General features: G+C 45.4%; 1 long non-coding RNA gene across 1 annotated transcript; it reads left to right on the top strand.

Annotated features, from left to right (window-relative positions):
• The first annotated feature begins 995 nt into the window (after positions 1 to 995).
• LOC309856983 lies at positions 996 to 3,412 on the top strand. The gene is made up of 2 exons (XR_014307428.1): positions 996 to 1,111; positions 2,487 to 3,412. It is a non-coding gene; the product is annotated as an uncharacterized lncRNA (long non-coding RNA).
• The last annotated feature ends 2,521 nt before the right edge of the window (positions 3,413 to 5,933 follow it).

Genomic DNA, 5,933 nt, shown 5'->3' with positions numbered 1-5,933 from the left:
AACTTGTTTGCCACTTAACTGATTCATAAATTTGCCACCTGAAGAATTCTGTTGTGTAACAGTTTACAATTGGTTAATAACTAAAGGTGTTTCTAAGAATACAAAGTTCTGCTTAATGTAACTAAGACTGATGGAAATAAGGGAAACTCTGTAGGAAAGTAGATGATAAGTAAGAAAGATTTAAGGAATGGGAATACATTTTGTTGAAGGTAAGGGAAGGTAATTTTGTCCTAAATGAGATGGTTGTTTGGACAAGATTTAAACCAATGATAAACCTTGGGTTATATTTGGGAAAATACTATAACTATTCTAGAGATTCTACGCACTTCCTAAAGTTTTAACGTTTTGAGAGATCATCACTTGATACTGTAATTATGGAAATGTTATGTATCACAGAAATAACCTGATTTCCTTGCAGCTAAATTGTAAACTCCCGTGTCTCTTTAGCTCTAACCATATCCATTCTGAGTTTTTGTCATTTATAATTGTTTTAATTCTCTTATTTTAATGAGTTTTATCTTCAAGGAGATTCCTATAAAGGACTTTCAGGACAAATACAGATATTTGATATACTTGAAAGTCCTAAAACTGAAATGGGTAAGAATTTCCAGAACTGACTAAAGCCGCATTCACCAGAATTAGTAACATGGGACTAAGTGAACTAAATGATTATAGTGTTGTGTCTCTTAATGTTTTGTCTTTAAACATTGCTGGTTCTCTCTACTGTTTGTTCTTACAGACTAGGGATACTCCTAGTTATCTGTAACTTATAGAGATGTAAAAGTGCTCATTTGTAAAAGTGCTCAAGGCATTCAAATTTTCTCTATCTGAACCCTCTGAAACCAAAAGGTCTTAGTAAGTATTCTTTCTTCCATGGCAATCAGTCATTTGCATAAGTTCAATAAGAATCTGTTCTCCTTGTAACAGGAAAGAATTGGAAACACTGGTTATTTTACCAAGGCTTTGACTGGGATGTCATATTTGAAAAGACTCAGATATGACCAGACAGTTTAAAGGAACTAAGGTTGACTTTATGAAACCTGGAGCCATAAAGCGTCTTGGGACTGTTGGCCTGATACCTTGCTTACAGAGTTCCCAGCAGCCTCACCAGGTGAGTAAAGAATGTCACTCCTTGGTAGGTGCAGAGGCTCAGAAGAGGAACTCGCCCAAATCAACAGGTATTGCAGGCATGCCTGATGGCAAGTACAGAGCTTGGCTTCTGGCCCGGAGAGGCTACTAAAAGTTCAACCTAGAGATTCCTTATAAGAAGTTCCAGAAAAGCAGATTCTAAAAGATCTATATGATCACACTCAACTGTTCTTGCTGAGCTTATGTAAATAATGGGCCAAGTTTGTTAAAACTGGACTTGTTTCACAAGTGAATTAGTCCTGATTTCGCTATCTCTGTAAATGAGGATTATTTTAGAGAGAAAAATTGTTTTAGTAACACACCTTTGTGGATGTTAAATTCTAGATTTGATTGTCTTTAAATGTTTACCTAAGCTAAACAATTTGAGGTAAACTTCAGAGAAGTTGTACAATAGCTTCTTTAGTTGATCTTACTGTTTTGTGGGGATATTCGCAGACCCCACGGCACATGATTAAACAACTGAAAAATGGGATTGATTCCCCTACAATTGTATAACTTAACTAACACCTTATGTGTGGCTGGGATAATGAAATTGCCTAAAAGCCAGCCTATTGCACTCCATAGGATTAACTATGGACTTGTGGAGACAATGGATGACCCCACTTTCTTTATGATTGGATTGGATGATGCATGGGGAACTTCCCTTATCTCTTGACAAGTTTTCTCCCACTTGACAATGATCCTCTGTAATCAGGATATTGTTAAGGTTGGACCACTCAGAGGTCGTCTTATTGGTTTCATCCCTTAGTCATATTTATCCTAGAGGCCACCTCTGTTGAGGTGCGATTGCAAACAGATGCTTTAGCTAAGCATAGAACAGCCTTCATAAAAGGAGCCTCAAAGCTCACTATGGGACAGTCCCTGACTGTAATGATGTCACATCAGGTCCAGATTTGTCTTAGTAGCCAAATTGTCAAAGCCTAAGAATTAACATTTATACTGACTCCAAATATGCCTTTCTGGTACTACATGCCCAGGGAGCTATTTGGAAGGAAAGGGGATGCTATCAAGCCATAACTCCCCAATCAAATATGGGCCTAAGTTACAAAACCCTCCTTATCGCTATACTAAGGATGGCCTTAGATGTCCTGACAGCAGCCCAGGGTGGCACATGTGCAATTATCAAGACAGAATGTTGTGTGTACATCCCAGACTATCACAAAAGTATCACAGGACTAATAAAGGATATGAATGCCCAGATTAAGGCTCTACAAGGTCTCTCTCTCTCTTTTAGTGATTAGTTAAGTTCCTGGCTTGAAGGAGGGCTATGGCCAAATCTCCTTTTCGGGCTTCTCATTCTTATCGCCTTATTAACCTTAATATGTTGCTCTGTTCAGTGTTTCTCTACTTGGTGCCGAGACTCCATTGCTGCAATGACTTCACCACGGCAGATGATCCTTACCATGCGCAAAGACACTCCTTCACTGTCAGCGCTGGATTCAGCTGCCTCCGCCTTTCGTAACTCCCCTATACATTCTTCCACTGATCAATGTTGACCTCAGTAGGTAGGGACAGCTCTACGCCCCTATTCAGCAGGAAGAAGTTACAGAAGATGAGACCTTCCACCTTCAACCACCTTAAAGATTTAAGGGTCAAAATTGTTCAGGGGGGAATGATGACGGAGCAGGAGGCTGGCTGAGAACGGAGCAGGAGCTGGCACCTTGCACCCCCTCTCCACCCACTCCCCTTGGTAATATGTGTGACATTTCACAGGCACCCCTGACTGCCCTAAAAGAAGAGCAAATGGTTATCTTGCAGAGATCACAGTCCTGCAAGGCAGGAGTCTCTCTTGGTTTACAAATGTCCTTGAGATTTACAACAAAGAAGTTGCCTTATCAATAGCCCAATTTCCAAAGATACATAACTCAGTTCCTCAAGCCCTAACGTCACCCTCCCCTCCATAAAAAAAGCGAAGGAGATGGAGGTAGAAGGAAAAGTAAATAAAGTTAAATTTCTTTTAAGACCTAAATCTCACTAACAAGGACGTTTGATAGCAGGAATGTAACATTCCACCAGGAGACTCCCAATTGTCTTTATGTTAGTGCCTCATTAGAGGGAAAGTGGCCTTGGCTTGATAGTAACCAGGCCTTCCATATCCTGACAGTCTTCTTTATCCCAATAGCCCTTCTGAACAACCCTTTGTCCTCACCTACCCAACTCCTGTGTATATAACCAGCCACTCCTCACAACCCGGGGCAGCAGCATCTCCGTCTGCCCACGGGTCCTGTCCCCGTGCTTTAATAAACCACCATTTTGCACCAAAGATGTCTTAAGAATTCTTTCTTTAGATGTCAGCTCCGAACCTCACCCCACCGAACCTGACTTAGGTTCTGGGACTTCATCAAATAGGCAATATATTTTTTCTAGAGGCAGGCAGAGTGCTGCATTGTGGGTCCGGTATTGCCAAACATGAGGGATTCTGGACCAGGAGTGTGAGGACAAGTCTGAGAACAGAAGCTAGACTTGGGCTTCAGGCCGAGGGCACGGCTGGTACCCCCTGCAGATCTGAACGAATATCTCATGCTTCTGAAGTCACGGCGAGGATCAGACGTTGGCTCGGGTTGGAGTTTCTGTGCATGACTGCCCCTTCAAGAACGGAGCGGAATCTCAAGGCCATGGAGGTTTTCCCACGTCGGGAGTTGTGGGATGCCCCCTTCAAGGATTCCTTCTGCGGGACAATTGAGACCTGTTGGGCAGCTCCAGGATATCCCATATGGAAGGACTCCAGAGCACCGTTCGGGGTGGATGCCTGGGAAGCGGGCCTCACATTCCAAATGTCTCCTAGCAACAAGACAGTTGAGATCGGATAGCTCTGCGGGAGCAACCGGCGTGGCTGAGTTGAAATGGACTTTTAGGATCGGGCCCATTGTGTGTTTGTGTCCATGAGGGCCTTGGAATGGGGCGTTGGCACCGGGACCCTGAAGTATTCTCCTAAGCTTTTGACATACCTCCCATGCACAAGTTTCCTTGTGGAGATGAGATTTGTTCTGAGGGGTGCCTCAGGAAACCCCCTATGCTGGTATTGGAATCCAGGCTTTTGAGGAGACATGCCTGTAAACCAAAACAATGGATCCGATTATGGCCTAGGGTCCTGTCTGGTTCAATCTTCTTCTCTGGTGATATCCATCTATGGAATGAGTGGAGGGAGATGCTCACCTGGTGTCACACCGCCCTTGTTTGTCCCTGGAGACCTACACTATTGGGATGGCCTCGGGGACTTTGGAGAGTTTTCTTAATTGGTGAGATTTTGGACAATGGAATGGGCAGAATTCCCATGGATTGGGTAGGCACAGTCCTAATGTGTGGCTCCAGGGGCCCCAGCCTGGAGGGTGTGCGGCCCAGGACTTTGAGGACAGAAGTCTGAAAACACAAACTCAGCTAAGGTTTTGGGACGTAGGTATGGGAGGCCCAATCTACAAACCATGAGAAGTACCCCTCAGGATATGAAGAAAGAGCGAGTCTGAGGCACTTGCTCAGGCTTTTGTCTCTGGATTTTGTATCAACAATGGCTGTAGAATGTGGGGAGGCCTCATGGGATATGGACGAATCTTCCTCTCTATTGATTTGGCCCGGTCCCAATAGTTTTTCTTCAATTGTCGGATGGGAGGTCTCCTTTCAGGTTTATTACCTCAAGTGTCCGAACAAAATAGGAATTCCAAAGCAGAGCCCTGGGGAAGAGTGAAGGGACAACCCAAACTATGGTTAAAAATTGGGGCCTAGGTGTATGGCAGGCCCAATATGCTGTCTCTTCATCCAGCCACTGAGAGGCCTTACTTGAGGACTGGGCTCATGCTGAGGGTCACAATGTGTGTTTGTGACCAATGTGGCCCGCGAGCATGGGCGGGGCCTCATGGGCCACACTGGTGTCAACTACACTGGACTTTGGACAACCTGCCAAACACAAGGTCTCTGGCCATGGGGAATGTGTTCTGATATCTGCATCCTTTTCAACCCTGGGCAGTGGTTGGAGATAAGGTCTAGGTTCTGAAGCCTGAAAAACCGAAGTTGGGAAGAGATGACGACCTAAGGCCATGGCGGGTCTGATATGCTCAGTGTGCGGTCAGCTGCCTGGGTGTTGGTCAGGAGGTTCGGGCTCAGGTTGTGTCAGTCAGTGCATTAGTCCCAGGTTAGACTATATGATTTGGGTACAGTCGAGTGCCGTATAGGTTTATCCTCATTTGAGGTGCCTGGGGAGCTCAATAGGCAAGATATTTTTTCTAGAGGGCAGGCAGAGTGCTGCACTTTGGTTCCAGAATTGCCAAACTTGAGGGCTTCTGGGCCAGGAGTGTGAGGACAGAAGTCTGAGAACACAAGCTAGACTTGGGCTTCAGGCTGAGGGCACGGCTGGTACCTCCTGCAGATCTGAACCAATATTTCATGCATCTGAAGTCACGGCGAGGATCAGACGTTGGCTCGGGTTGGAGTTTCTGTGCATGACTGCCCCTTCATGAACGGAGCGGAATCTCAAGGCCATGGAGGTTTTCCCACGTTGGGAGTTGTGGGATGCCCCCTTCAAGGATTCCTTCTGCGGGACAATTGAGACCTGTTGGGCAGCTCCAGGATATCCCATATGGAAGGACTCCAGAGCACCGTTTGGGGTGGATGCCTGGGAAGCGGGCCTCGCATTCCAAATGTCTCCTAGCAACAAGACAGTTGAGATCGGATAGCTCTGCGGGAGCAACTGGCGTGGCTGAGTTGAAATGGACTTTTAGGGTCGGGCCCATTGTGTGTTTGTGTCCATGAGGGCCTTGGAATGGGGCGTTGGCACCGGGACCCTGAAGTAT

This window comes from Mustela nivalis (assembly GCF_964662115.1).
Source record: "Mustela nivalis genome assembly, contig: HAP1_SCAFFOLD_63, whole genome shotgun sequence".
Lineage (NCBI taxonomy): Eukaryota > Metazoa > Chordata > Mammalia > Carnivora > Mustelidae > Mustela > Mustela nivalis.
Note: the sequence above shows the minus strand (reverse complement) of the source record. Positions and strands in the feature narration are given on the sequence as shown.